This window comes from Odocoileus virginianus, chromosome 9 (assembly GCF_023699985.2).
Source record: "Odocoileus virginianus isolate 20LAN1187 ecotype Illinois chromosome 9, Ovbor_1.2, whole genome shotgun sequence".
Lineage (NCBI taxonomy): Eukaryota > Metazoa > Chordata > Mammalia > Artiodactyla > Cervidae > Odocoileus > Odocoileus virginianus.
In genome coordinates, this window is record NC_069682.1 from 3,546,610 (window position 1) to 3,562,436 (window position 15,827).

The window sequence follows — 15,827 nt, forward strand, 5'->3', positions numbered from 1 at the left end:
TTTCATGTTTTAAGATTTATTTATTTTTCCTTATAAATTATTACACACATTTTGTTTCCTTTGTTTGGTTGTATTCTACTTCTGAGGGTAATGGGAATCTTTCTCTTATCCTTTCAATTGGGATTGGCCTGAGTACTGTGCCTTTCTTTGAATATTGACCTAAGGCTTTCTTTATTTTAACACAGTTATTTACAAACTTTAGCTGCATCAGAATCACCTGGAGGGTTTGTTAAAACAGAGTTGTCCAAACCGCAAACCCAGACTTTCTGATTTTGTTTCTACTCTGTGGGGTGGGGCCCAAGAACCAGCAGTTTAACAAATTCCCAGGTGCTGGTGATGCTGCTGGCTGGGTGTGGGAGGCACTTTTTTTTTAACATTTCAATAATGTGATTGTATATTTCCTCCCTGGGGCCTCTCTTTTCCTGAGTTTGGTGGTTTCTCTTCTTCCTATAGAAAGAATTCATTGTAGAACATTGTAATAGAATCTGAGATGTTGACTCTTAAGTCTATGGGCTTTTGTGCCCTTCTTGTGCTAAAGTTTACATCCCAAATATTCAGGGATTTCTTTGAATGAATGATTTTGTATGCAGGAGGGAAAGCGTTTGCTTAGGTAAACAGAAAAGTATCCAACCTGTCAGTTCTAAAATGGAAACGTGACTTTGGCAAGCACAGGCTGACTTTGACCTTGCACTCAATTCAGTCACAGGAATATCACAAAGCATCATGTCTGGTGTTTAAAAGTGACCCCACCAATGTTGATATTATTCCTACTTTGGCTCATATAAGAAGGTCTGGCAAGAGAAAGAGATTTCAATGGTAGATCACTGGTTGTGGGTTTTGGACCAAGTTAAGTTACCCTTGAGCTGTGTCTCTGGCCAAGTCCATGGTCTTGCCTCCTGAGTGGTGAAATGGGAAAAATGACCATCTCCAGATTCATGGAGTGGCTGGGAGTTTCAAGGGCTGCCAAGCGTGGAAAGTGCTCATGGGTCCATCAGCTGCTTCTCGTTAGACTCTGCTTTGCTTTCTTTCCCGCTGGGCAACACTGGCTGGGGATGTTGCTTTCTGGTCTAGCTTCAGAGGTGGTGACAGATTGCTGTGCCACACTGAATGGAAAATGTCCTGTCTGGGGGATCTTCTCAAGATAAGGAGTCATCATATTATAAGGAAAGCTTCCCCACAACTCTTGAAATAGTATCAAAGCCGTGATTTTCATGAGTTGGGCTGACAACATGGTGGGTGAGCCGTCAAAATCCCGAACCTCAAGAGCAACAATTTCTTGACTTTGATGGAGAAGCAGATTTGAGGAAAGGAAAGAAATAGAATCAAATTTTCTCTACTGCTCTGTAGGGTCTTCAACGGTAGTGTGCTCATCCATTTTTTAGATTAGATGGACCCGAAGTTACCAAAGGGGAATTATAGTAGATTATGCCAAATTAGATATCTCCTGGTATTGGAATGTAATTTTAAAAAAATATGGTCTTTTTATTAAAGCATAATTCACATGTGGAAAAATACACACAGCATGAATAAACAGCTTGATGAATTTTTAAAAACCAACACACTCATGCAACCAACAGTCAGGTCAAGGAGCAACATCACCAGGATCCCAGACTTTCTTTAAGTTCTCCTCCAGTCACTACTGTCCCTCCCCTCAAAGACAAGCACTATCCTGACTTTTAGCACCAGACTAATAGTGTCTGTGTTTTTATTTGATATAGACAGACTCATAGAGGATGTAATCTTTTGTGTCTGGTTTTACTCAACACATTTGCAATGTCATATGTGTGGCTTGAAATTCATTCATTTGAAGTACTATACAGTATTCTACTGTATAAATTGTTATTGTTTAGTCACTAAGTCATGTCCAACCCTTTGTGACCCCATGGACCGTAACTCCCTAGGCTCCTCTGTCTATGAGATTTCCCAGGCAAGAATACTGGAGTGGGTTGCCATTTCCTTCTCCAGGGGATCTTCCCAACCCATGGATTGAATGCATGTCTCCTGCATTGGCAGGTGAATTCTTTATTGCTAAGCCACCTTAAATCAAATATCATGGAGATTTTGGGTATTCTTAGTTTTGGTTATTATGAATAATGCTGCTATGAACACTACTACACAAGCCTGTGATAAATATATGCATGAGTGTTGTTGAAGTGTAACTGTTGTGTTTTCAGATGAACATGGATTCCTCTTTAGCAAACATTGCCAAGCAGTTTTCCAAAGTGGTTGTACCACTGACATGCCAACCAGCAGTGTGAAAGAACTTATCTTCCACATCCTTGCCAAAACTTAATTTTGACTGTGGTTTTATCTCATCCATTATAATGTGCATGAAAACAAACAGACAGACAAGCAAAATAGAACAAAACAAAAAGCAACAACATGAATTCAGTACAGACATCCCCTGGTCCCTATACTGGTGTTTAATTGTGCAATAAGGAGCCATTCTTTCACTGTATAATAAGGAAGCACTACATGATGGCTCATTTGACGTCTGTACAAAGGACTTGAGTCATTTATATTACTGTCAAGGGAAGCTGCATCTGAGTGAAGTTATATTTCCTATAACGAAATATTCTACGCTTTCACTGCTGCAAATCATATAATTCCTTTTTAGGGCAGATCAACGTGGAAATTCTTCTTTATCTACAAAGACCAGAGAGTGTAAATCTCTTCAATGTCCAGAATAGAGAATGTGTACGTGCATTTTAGAGACAGAAGAAGCACAAGACCCACAGAGAGCATACAGCAGAGTCCATAACATTGCAGTATCTGAGGTGACAGTCCTTGATATGGAGGGCTAGTGGCTGGAAATTTATAATGAATACTGTCAGAATTAAACATTTATAATGAATACTGTAAGAATTAAAATCAATAGCAGTGATTGCATATACAAAGAGCAGTAACAAGAACCCTGGATATTCAGTTAATTGTTTTGTGTGTGTGTGTTTGTATGTGTGTACATGAAGCATGAACTTTGAGAATTGCAGACAGCTATGTCTCTGCAATCAGTATTAAACACTGAATACAAATAACTGATCATTCTAGTGAGATAGATGTGGGGGAAACAGAAAAAACAAATCAAAAGGTGACAAAGAAAACAGTATTCAAACTTTCCCAAGACAGAGCATTTTTTCTTAGGTATGGCTGATTAAATATTTCACAAATATTGAGATATTGGATAACAGTATCTAAGGCATAATTCATTTTATTTTATCATATTTTATTACAATAAATTTTCAGTTTCCTGAAACCTTATTTGTCTATGGGAACTAAGGAAGTAACAACTCAATCTCACTGTCACTGTATCAGTTACTTAGTTCTACAACAATGCTGTATAACAATCACAAAACCCAGTCACATAAAGCAATAAGCATTTAGTTAGCTTATAATTTTGTGGGGTTCAGATGATCTGCACTAGACTTGGCAGATTATACAAAGGACTTAAGTCAATTAATATTAACTCCAAGAGAAGCTTGGCTCAGTGGTAAAGAATGTGCCTGCCAATGGAGGAGATGCAGGTGATGTGGGTTCCATCCCTGGGTTGGGAAATCCCCTGGAGGAGGAAATGGCAATCTGCTCCAGTATTATTGCCTGGGAAATCCCTCGGACAGAGGAGCCTGGCCAGCTACAGTCCATGGGGTTGAGAAAAGTTGGACACGACTGAGCACGCAGGCAAGGGAAGCTGCATCTGCATATTTTAATATAGGAAATATTCTAGGCTTTCACTGCTACACATCATACAATTCTTTTTTAGGGCAGATCAACCTGGAAATTCTTCTTTACCTACTAAGACCAGAGGGTGTAAATCTCTTCAACTCCTAGAACATAGAATGTATGCTTGCATTTTAGAGAGAGAAAGATCCCAAGACCACAAAGAGCTGGACTTCTTTGTGTTTCTGTGGCCCTATTTGGCTTAGTTGGTGACTCTAGTGATCTTGGCTGGACTTGGGCGCATGTATGAGGGTTGGCTCATCTAACTGAGATGACTGTCAGCAACTTGGCTCCACCCATCACTCAGTGAAATACACAAATGGTTCTTCTGCCACAAACTTAATGGCTTAAAACAATACATACTTATTATCTCACAGCTTCTGTGGGTTATGAATCTGAGTATAGTTTAGTCAGGTTCTCTGCTTTAGGGTCTACCAGATATAGTCATGCTGCTGCTAGCTTGTGTTTTTATCTGGAGGCTTGACTGGGGAGGAGTATACTTTAGACTCACTCAGTCTTTGGCAGAATTCAATTCCTATCAGCTATAGGAGTAAGGCCCTTAGCTCCTAAAGACTTCCCCCTTTTTATTTGCCTGCTATGTGAATCTCTGCATTGCACACATTTCTGCTTCCTTCTTCAAGGCCAGCAGGTGGACAAGAGTAACTCTGCTGAGATGGATTCTTATGTGACTAATACAGTCATGTCAGTGACATTCTATCATCTTTACCATATTCTGTTGGTTAGAAACAAGTCACAAGTCTGCTCACACTCAAAGAAAGGGGATTCATAAAGCTATGAACTCCAGGAAGTGAGAATCACCAGTTGTCACCTGGAATCCATCCACCTCACCTGATCTTGCTCTTGTTTCTTGGGATTAGGTGACTGTCAGCAGATCTAGGGTAGCACATTCACCCAGCAAAGGTAAAGATGCAAGAGTGGGAGTGAAAATGCATAAGTGAGTTTTTCAGTCCTCTGCATCCTGTCTGCTAACTACAAACTGCAACTAAGTTGCATCCCATTTGTCCAATGAAGTCACAAGACTCAGAAACAGAGATGGAAGACATCACAAGGTTAGCTGGTAAAGGAGGTAGATGCAGGAAAGGTAGAGAATTGCACTCATAGACACCATTCTCACCTTCATCTGCATAATCCAGGAATTTAGTCCCATGGAAATCTCATTCCTCTCTTCCTCTAGTCAGCATTTCAGGAAGATCCTAGTGTTCCATTTGGTGTTCCACAAGTGCTCGGAATTTCTGCTAGTTTCTCCTGCTATCCCCCAGACTCTCTGCTTCCTGCAGACTCCCACATAGATGGGAACTTGTAAGACCACCCTGCTATCACATTTTATGAGAAAAATCTCAGCAGATAGATTTTCCCCTAAATTCCATAAGCTAAATAACCCTGTTTCCTCCCAGAGGGGAGACTATTGTTATTACCCACTCTGTAATTCCCCACTCTGTAATTCTCTTCCTTGTCTCAGAGGATCATTCATGAAATCAGTTTCTACCCACTGTCCCTGAATTTACAGGGATGAGGCCAAACTCATGGTGTCCTCCATGTCCACCCCCTGTAGGACTCACCATGTTCATGCTGTCTGCTGATTTAAAGGATGCTGCAGGGCTTGTTACAGGCTGGTGCTTCTCAACACTTGTACATTAGAGTTACCCAGGAGCTTTAAAAAATTTCAGTGCTTGAGATACACCAAAAAGCAATCTCTGGGAGTTGGTTCCAAGCATTGGCATGTTTAAAGTGCCACCAAATGATTCTGATGTGTAGCCCAGATTGAGAACTCCTTTTACAGATAGACATGTAACCCAGGATGTCTCAAAAAATAATTGCACTTAAGATTTTGGAGCTTAGAGGAAGAATAAAAGCGTATTCCTACTTGACCATAGTAAAATACATGACCTCCTTCAAAAGATGTTTTCATGTGAAGCTTCTCTCTGCCTCTATATATAGAAAGAATCATGGAATCACATTTGCTTTGAAATATCCTCTCATCTGCTGCCCTGGCACCACAGATGAGAAAAACAAAAGCCCAGAGTGATTTATTCACTTGCCGAAGATCATATGACTAATTAAAGCACAGCTAGGGCTGGGTCATGAATTTTCTGTCTTTTCCTTTCTTCGACATCAATCTATTTTTAAAACACTGAACTTAAAAGTTTTGGGAGTGACAAGTTGGGTCCTATAATCTTCCCAATATACATAAACTACCCGTATTTTCTGTAGTTGACCAAACATAGAAGCGAGTCCATTGTAAATATATGGAAAATTCTAGAAAAACAGATTATATGGATCTTTCTAGAGTGAAACTCTATAAAGTCCATCTAGTGCCTTTGGCCCCAAAGCTGTCTTGTAGATCATTCTGAAGATTAAACATCCCGTATTAAAGGGAACACTGAAGTGTCTCAGTGTGCTATTTATTATTGAAAACTTTGGTTATCTTATTCTAATTTAGATACACAGATGCTTTGGGGAAATAAAGGAAGAAAGTCTTCCTGTGTATTTAATGCCTTTAAAGACAGTTTCTTCAAATAGTCTATAGGTATACATTTAATATCTATACTTAGAGTTGCTAAGTTTTCAGAAAAGGAAAAATTGGAATCTGTATGACATCCTTACTACTTCCTGGGCCATCAGAGAATACAAGTAAGAAAATCCTACGGCTGTGAATCTCAAACTGCAATGTGCGCCTGAGTCATTTGTGATGAACTGAGAAAAGAGAGACTCCTGGCCCAAGGTTCAGAGTTTTGGATCCATAGGCCTACAGCGTTGTAGTAACCAGCACTTGTATTTTCTGTATCCTGATGCTTTGACCTCTGGAGTTTTGCTGAACCTGGAAGGACCTCCCGGTGCTGACCAGTTCCTAGAGAAAGTAAACAACTTGTCCTTGAACATGCCTTTCAAATGCAGGGCCCTCAAGCCAGCACCCACACCCCAATCACCTTATTCATCAAGCTCTCACCCTTGGGGCCACCACCCACCCATCCCAGTCATATCCCAGGGTCAGACACCAGACATTTAGGCACAGTTCCTATGCCCCAGAGCCTGCTAAACTTACTCAAACTGGATAATCCTAAACCTGTATACCCACTTGTGTTTCTCTCTACAGGCGCCACGAGAAAGGACCCTGCCCCTTCTCCATGTTTCCTGACTGACTCTGGTATTACCCATAGCATGACCTGTCCCTTCCTCTTAGGCTCTGCAAATATAATGAAGTGTTGTTTTTTTTTTTTTTTAATTAGAGGATAATCACTTCACTGTGTTGTGTTGGTTTCTGCTGTACACAAAATATCTCTTTAATGCCCGTGATCTGCTGATCTATTGACCTTAGTGATCGATTTTATGTTAAAATAAGTGGGATATAAGAATTTGCATCTCTAACATGTTTTTCAGGTGACATTCCTGCTTGTCTTGGGGACACACTTTGAGAACCCCTTTCCTAAAATATGTTGGTGGGAGAAGAAAAGTCAAGGGGAGACCTGTGACAGACAGAGAATGAAGGTTTTTGTTAAAGCTCTTTCATCCACTTTATTGTTACATGCTTGTGTTCAGTTAAGCATTTTACCAGCTAGCTGAGCCCTCATATGAGAGCTGTGTTAGTATTCCTCTACCCCAGTGCTGTGATCTTTATTGAGTTACCTGGGGGGAGAATGAGAATACAGAAAGGGGGTGAAGAACATTGGTTTTAAGTCCAGCTGTGCATCTGATGCCAAGCTGCAGGAACTTGGAAAATTCCCTTCACATCCCTGAGCCCCAGTGTCTGCTTCTGTAACTTGGTATAATCCTACCTCATAGGGTTAATATTAGAATTAAAAGAGGTAAATGCCAAGAAAGTGCTTAGTTCGGCCTATGGTGTACAGTTAGATTTCATGATGCAAGTTATTGTTATTGAAGTTATTTTGGAGCTCAAACACAGGATGGTAATCAGTTGCATTGTCTTGCCTTTTATATAATTTTATGCCTGGCATTTTGAGTTAAGAACAATGGTGTATGACCAAAGGAATCTAAAAATAAGATCCCACTACAGTTGTGGTTCTACAAAGCAGAAAACCAGAATCCTTGGGTGAAACTCCCTGAGACTGTTTTCTAAGGGATAAAACTACAAGTGTTGCAGTCGTCTCCCAGAATTTGATGTCAGAAGAAAGTCGTGTTGTCCAGGATGTACTTTAGTTTTAGTCCTTCCTTTGACAAGGCCAGGGGTGCAATGGTGCATGACCAGTGTCAATTCTCCATATGTGACCGTGTGATCAGAGCCGTGGCTGTGAGAGTTACCCTTTCAACCCAACTTGTCTGCCATGTCCCACTTGCTTCTGAGTCATGATGCGTCCCATAACAGACGAGCTTTCATATGTAAGCACTTCGAGGTGCTTCAGTAGGGAGGCAGAAATCACCATCTCTTCTCTGTTCACCATCAACATATATAACAGATACATTCTGATTATAGTATCATTTTCATTGTGAGGACCAAATTATTTGAAAAAAATTTTAATTCCCGGATATCTGTGTCAAGATTCAGTTTAGTCCTTATGTTTTTATAGAGCATCTTCTGCAGTAAAACACAAAGCACCTGTGATATTCTCTCTGAGCTAAAATCACTGATAATCTGGCTCAAGACAAAGGTTACCTATTTCAGTAGGAAAAAAAAGGAAGCTGAAGAATATTTTAATGAAGTTGATCGAGTGTGCTGAACAAGATGATGTGAAGATTTCTACATTGAATTGGTTCACGGCATGAGTGTAACCAATGCTTCCCAAAGTTTAAAGCAATGTTTTTTGTTTGTTTTTAATGTGGCTAATAACACACCTGTAGGTCATAACCAGGTTTTAAAATTAAATAGAACAAAAATATCATAGTGCATCACCCTTGGTAATAAGAGTATTTATAATAGGAGTGTGTGTGTGTGTGTGTGTGTGTGTGATTTGCAACATACAACCCACTTCTTCAGTGGATCATGGCTGAAAAAGAGTTTGAAAAACACTGCCTTTATTTCTTGAAATGGTTTATTTGGGATATAGACAGAGTTAAATAACTTTAGATCCCATGGTGAGATTTCACTTCAACCTCTTTCATTTCTTCTGATGAGATAGTCTCTATTTGCTGCTAGCACGTCTCTGTCATCTAACACTTGTGGGTTTCCCTTTGAAAAAAGAAAATCAGGCCTCAGAGTCTGGGATAGGAAGAATTTCTGTATATGGTATAAGTGATGTTGATTTTCTGTAAGTTCCCTTAGAACATCTCATGTCACATGGAATCATGGTTTCTGTTTCTACTTCCATGTTATTCCACAAGGATTGTTTCTTTCAATGACTTGATTTAATCAAAATTGTTGTGAGTACACTATGGCAAACGATGCTGTAGCGGTGGGACTGGCTAGGGAGTTTGCAAACCAGCACCACTTGTGTTTTTGGCTTTGTCACCCTCTTCAGAATTCAGAGCTGTCTAGTAGACTCCTCCGTGGCCAACGTGATTGGCACCCTCTTCAAGACTGAAGCCAGTTAGACCGATTGCCGTGTGTGATCCCATACTTCCCAGGTGTTGCAGATAATAGCTGCATTTCCTCCACAAAATAAGGAAAACAAAGGAGGTATGTCCCAGGAAGCCCTGTGTGCTGGCTTCTCACTGCCAGCATCCTGTCACTGTACCAACCTTTTTACCAGAGACAATGTCTTGGGTCTTAAACTATTCATTTTTTCTTTGTTTGACACACCATTGTATTTCTTTTCCCCCCCCTTATACCTAAGCATTGCCTCAGCAGGGAAAAAAACCAATAGGATGGGAAACTCAAATGGGGTGATGATGCAGAGCCACTGGGGGCAGATAAGCAAGTTCAGTGCCCAGGTTTAGTGGCCACGCTGAGATCTGGCTGGGCTTCCTGGCTGGTCTGGATGGAAAATTTCCCTCTGTATACAGGGAAACCTGAGAAAACTAAACGTGGTCTGAGGTCTGAAGTCCAAATGTCCCTGCTCTCCTTTCTCTGATGGAAGAGCCTAAAAATAAAGCAGAGGCAACAAGTGCTAACACAGGCATCGTTTCTCTTCCGTGGCCCAGATATCACCCCTTTTAGTGCAAGGAGGACAGAGTGTAAATTGAGAGTTGTCCTTGTCCTGTATCAACACCAGAGCTGACTTTCTCTTTCTTTCAACGGGCTTGGCACAGGCGTTATTGTGACTCGCTTCCCCCAGAGCTGAGAGACAGGAGAGTTGCTACAATGCCACCTGCATCTTCAGTCAGCTGGCCACTTCAGCGTGGAACCTTCGGCAGGGACGCCACAGCTTCCCCCCCCCCAGACACGCGCTGTTCCCGCTGCTGGGACAGGAACCAGGTCGACCCCTGTGTGTCCGGAGTCAACGTCGACACCGAAGCGCTGTGAATTTCCTCCCTCGCCCTCCTGCATCTCTCTCTCCCTGAGCAGCAGCATTTGGGAGGCGATGCTCTGACCCCGGAAGACAGCGTTGTGAGCGGAGTTCGCAGATTCTGAGGCTGTGTTTCCGCCCACAGAGCTCGGCCGCGCTGGCTTGTGGGAGAGCAGAGCGGACAGAACGAGCTGCCTGGGCGGTCTGCGCCTTTGGCGAGTCCGGAGGGCCTGAGAGGGAGAGGAGAGGGGCCCACCGGCTCTGCGTCCCAGTCTAAAGCAGCCAGCCTGGGGCTCCCCTTCTTCCTGCTCCAGGCCCCTCTTCTCACAGGGAGAGCTTCTGAAAGGCCCCCCGCCCGGTCCCTCTGCTCCTTCCCTCCCTTCTTCCAGCGCCAATTCATTTCGGTGACGCCAGTTCATTTGAATGGCAAGCTTTTTCTGAGCTGGGATAAGCGAGATACAGGAAGTCACTATTGAAAGGCTTCTTTATGCTCCTTGCCATCATCACCTTAGTATGAGAGCCATCCAAAGTGACGGAAGCAGAGGCCTGGGCCAGCCGGGGTGCTCGGGGACCCAGAGGTGACAGAGACCGAACCCATCATCCACAGAGGTCAAGGGCCGCGCTGAGGTGATGAACCTCGCTTCTGGGGTCACATGAGCGGAACTTCAGATCGCACTCGGAAACTTCAGGTTTTTTAGAAGCTTTCTTGTTCTGACAGTCTGGGTGAGGAGGGCAAACGGAAACGCCGAAGTACACCCTCCACCAAAAAATGAATTCTTGATGCTTTGTGTACCTGCAACGCCACATGGTGACCCAATGAACGTCCTTAAACTGGATAGCAAGCAATATCTTACCTATTTTTATTTTTTTCATTTATGTATTTTAATTGGAGACTAATTACTTTTGCATTCTGGTATAGCTGAGCTCAGATCTAGGGATTTATACCAAGGATTATCTACATTCAATTTTTTGTTTTCCAAAATGCATAGGTGGAGACTCCTTTCTGACCTACCCATCTGCTAAAGTGTTTAGATTGATTGAGGCTCCATAGTACAATATCTATATTACATGTACTTATAACAGATTAGTGTGGTCCCCAGACCAGCAGCATCGGTATCAATATCATCTAAGAACTTGATAGGAATGAAGTTTCTAAAAGGCTCCAAGCTAGAACTTTGGAATTAGATGTTCAGGAGGTGGGATCTGTATTTAACAACTCCTCTAGGAGATTTTGAAGTGGCCTCAAGATTGAGAAGCTCTGATTTAGATAACTCAGCATTATTATATTTATTATTTTATTTATAAAAAGCCAGCATTATTTCCTTATTTTAGATTTGGTAGTAAAGCTGCCAAGAATCAAGATATACCTTCTATGTGGTGGCACAAATAATTTTTCTGAAGCTCACAACATTCATTGTTGTTCAGTCACTCAGTCTCATCTGACTCTTTGTGACAACATTCATGGAATATTTCTAAAACAGAAATTGTGTATGAATGCTAAATTGCTTCAGTCATATCTGACTCTGTGCAACCCTATGGACTGTAGCCCACAAGGCTCCTCTGTCCATAGGATTCTCCAAGCAAGAATACTGGAGTGGGTTGCCACATTCTCCTCAAATGTAATCAAATATAATTATGATCAACTCCATCAAATTGTATCCATTCTCAAAGAATTACCTTGAAATATGTACATTGAATGTATGTTGAATCTTTTTCCTTTTGCTAATGCTCATTTTGAAACTGAAGAAATATCTTCTTACTAGGGAAAAGAACTGGTCTTGGAAGATCAGAAAGTGACAATATAGAATTCAGAAAAGTTCTTTAAAAATCATTCTAAGAAAAAAAATGATTGTTTTCTGGCAACAGCTTTGAAAGATACAAAACTCTTGATAGATGTCAAATATGGATGCCATCATTTCATGTTTTTATGTTTGTTAATAAATGGTAGCTAAGTTAATAGAGCACACCAGAGTGAGTAAAATTCTCTTTCTTCTTTTCAAGATTTCTCTGAGGAATAATATGACTATTTCCCCTAGTTTGGCCACCATTCTCCAGTTCCCCAGCATTTTAAGGATGGCTCATAGAAAGCAAAAGGGTTATTTGAATGAAAAAAAAAAGGGCAAGATTCTAAATGTAGAGATAAATCTAAGTGAAGCACATCTACTGAAACAGGAGAACGAGCATGTCAAGAATCTTTATGATGTAAGTCTCAGGGCTATTAATATGTTCATAATGAGGCCTGCCAGTAACTGTTCCAGTGGCAGCAACAGCAGTCCTGAAAATGTAATGATGTGTGATTCACTAACTTTGAATTTCAAATAAAGCAGGCAGAAGTGGAAGAAATCTGGAAGACACCAAGTTGAGAAAGCAAGACACCAGACACCAGCATAAAGTGGATTGTAGCTTATACAGCAAATTTGGCCTTCAAATAGGGCATCTTTCTGAAATCAGTTATGTACTTGTAATTCTGACACTTGCTAAGCTTTTCAGGGAAGAACATATGTGAATGAAAGGGTTGGGTGGTTTTGTAAATTCAGTTCTTCCCTCTCAGTCCTCCCACTTCAAATGATTTCAGTAGAAATACATGTTTTCTTACAGTTTTTTAATCATTGTGAGGGAAACAAAATTTATTTTAAAACTCCTTTGATGCATAACTGAGGGTGATTTATATCCATTCTTTTCTGTGTTAAGAAAACAAATGCACAAAATATTTGAGTTGACAGATTTTTTTTTTCCTTACTAGAATTACACTGTGGCTAAGACGGCTTTTGGAACCTGTTTATTTTCCATATTGCTTCATTTGCCAACTAGATTTTTCTTAAGAGCAAAGGTTGCTATGCTTGGGTTTCCTGTGTTGAGAATTCAGTAGGGGTTTAATAAATTTGCTGTCTCCTGATCTGCCAATTTTTATCTAGAACTTGACCTTTTTTATCTCCCCTATTATTAAAGCAGATTTGCTCATGTAATCTGGAATTTGCACTTTCAGCCCTGAAAGAAAACTTAGCTCTCATATCTTGCAACCCTATGATTTTATAGATGAGGAAACTAAAGCATAGAGAAGTTAATTGAAAGTTACACAGGGACTCATGAGGAAAATTCCCATAGAACCTGGGAGTCCCACACCCCTCACCATCTCCTTCTTAGTCTGTTCCCATTAGAACCACAGCTATGAACAGTAATCGACAGCCCAGTACCCAAAAAAGCAAAGTGTCAGTTTTAATTTCTGGTCCAATTACTTAAGCTTCTTTCCTGCTCCTATGAGTGCATAAACTGCAGAAGGATGTTAAGACCTGAGCACCTGAGAACATGCATTTTCTCATCTTTTTTTTTTTTTTTTTTTTTTTTTACTTTGTAGATTATGTATTTGAGCAGCTGGCCTTAAGAAATTCCTTAGCTGGAAAAACATTTTCATGTTATTTAAGAAATAACTTCTCTTTTGGTTTGGCATTATTTCTTTTTCCTTTTTTATAATGAAAGTTTACTATGTTTATTTTTGCTTCCCTGGTGGCTCAGAGGGTAAAGCATCTGCCTGCAGTGTGGAAGACCTAGGTTCGATCCCTGGGTTTGGAAGATCCCCTGGAAAAGGAAATGGCAGCCCACTCCAGTACTCTTGCCTGGAAAATCCAATGGACGGAGAAGCCTGATAGGTTTATTTTCAAGCATACTTTTATATTTTATAATGAGAGAGAACATTCTATTGATCCAATAACCCAACCCAGATTCAACAGTTATTGAGAGTTTGTGATACTTGTTTAATCTTTTCCTTTTCCTCTCTTTTTTTCCCTCTGAATTACTTAAAGCAAATTCCAGACGTCATTTTATCCCACCCCTGTATTCCTCAGTAAACATCTCTGAAGAAGTATGGAGATTTTACTACATAAACCTGATGCTAACGGCACACCTAAAAATTATATTTACAAGGTCATCTAATATCCAGTCAGTATTAACATTTCTCTGGCTGCCTCAAAAATATTTTCAGAGTTGCCTTTTGCCATTATTCATACCTGTGACTGACTATAGGTTCAAGATTCTAGCAAACACTTAGAACCAGCAAGAAAGAAGATGAAGCAAACTTACTTGGCGAGAAGGGCTTTCCCAAATCCTCACAGCTCTAAGCTGGAGGCCGCTCGTGTGACAGGCTTCTCGCTGGGTTCCCACAGCTGGTTAGTGTTTTGAATTCCAGCCTCATGAACTCATATCAGGCTCCACGGGCTAATGCTCAGGGCCCAGCCTCATGCTCATATCTCTGATGACAGAGTAATGGAGCGGCTGCGGGCGTCGTCGGCCCCTTTCTCAGTGCGCTGTCCTTTGCACTGTCCGCTGTCTCTGCAGACACTGAGGGACTCTGATGCCCCTCGGAGGCATTTAAGCCCTTATGGAGACAAAGGTAACAACATTTAGGCATCTTTTGTTGAAAGACAAAAAGTAACCCACCACACTGTGAACAAGCTTAAGGATCTTCAGGGTCACATAAAGCTTGTTAGATGCACACCTTTCACGTTCAAGTTTTGCCTCTATGTTAAGCTCTGAGAAAGACACGTGAAGATAAACTGAGGAGAGAGTGAGGAAAAAAACGTGAAGACATATCACAATTAGATAAGTTTAGGCACTGAATTTTTACTGTGACTTCCCTATAAGCACATAACAGATACAATTTCTTAGAGAAAAGATAGTCTTCTGCTTATGGTAAAGAAAGCATTTCTTCCATAAAATCTACATCGAATCTAAAACATAATGGTTTCTTCTTTAGATGCCCAAGGGGTGCTATTTAGGGGCTCACTTGACCCTCCCGAGTATCTATAAGACTACACAGTCCTTATTAAATGAGATCTGAAATTTGAATTGCTTTTCATTTTTCTTTATGTAAATGTTTTGCCTCCTTTGTTTTCACTGAGTTACAACTTAATGTGAATAGAGTGTTTATTCCCCCAACTTTATGGAATTATAATTGATAAATGAGAATAAGTTTTGAGGACGTGTGGAGGAGAGGTCATGCCTGTTAGACTCTTTATACATGGAGGGGGTGTGTATGGAAGAGCGGCAGACCAAACCGCGTGCCTCTTCTAACGGGGCTTTACCCTCCAAGTGGGGAGTAAGTCATCAACAGAGAAAGAAACTCATAGGCGAGGTCACCTCCAATCTTGTAAAGTGGCTCCATGGATAGTGCTGGACAGTGTCTGTGGCAGCTACTTAAAGGAGTGTCTCTCGTGAGAACTACTTCACAAAAAAGTGTGACATTTGAACAGGACATGATGGAGTGAAGGAGCCAGGCATCAGAAATTTCCAGGGAAAATCTTCAAAGAGGGACTAACCCTGGCCTGAAAGAGGGAGACAGAGGAACACTGCTGGTGGTTCAGTGGTTAACACTTCACCTTCCAACACAGGGGGTGTGGCTTCGATCCGTGGTCAGGTAGCCAAGATCCCACCGGCCTTGCAGCCAAAAAACTAAAACATAAAGCAGAAGCAATATTGTAACAAATTCAAGAATATCTTTAAAAATGGTCCACATTAAAAACAAAACAAAACAGAACAGGTAGGAGTAAGGTGGCATTCATGACTACTAGAATGTGTGGCTTGGGGCAGATTATAAGGGCTGTGGAGACCCTGGCAGACAGCTCGGGTCTGGGGCCGGCATGGTGTCTATACAACTGGTGTGTGAGGATCTTTTGATGGCAGCAATGCCAAGACTTTAGTGGAATTAGAAGACCCTGAGGCATTTGTTCCAAACTCAGATTGTTGGCCCCATCCCAAGGG

The 15,827-nt window shown here is 41.1% G+C and overlaps 1 long non-coding RNA gene across 1 annotated transcript; it reads left to right on the forward strand.

Moving 5' to 3' along the window:
* The first annotated feature begins 8,806 nt into the window (after positions 1-8,806).
* Positions 8,807-12,977, forward strand: LOC139036466 (uncharacterized). Its single transcript, XR_011489217.1, has 2 exons — positions 8,807-9,304; positions 9,877-12,977. It is a non-coding gene; the product is annotated as an uncharacterized lncRNA (long non-coding RNA).
* Positions 12,978-15,827: the final 2,850 nt, after the last annotated feature.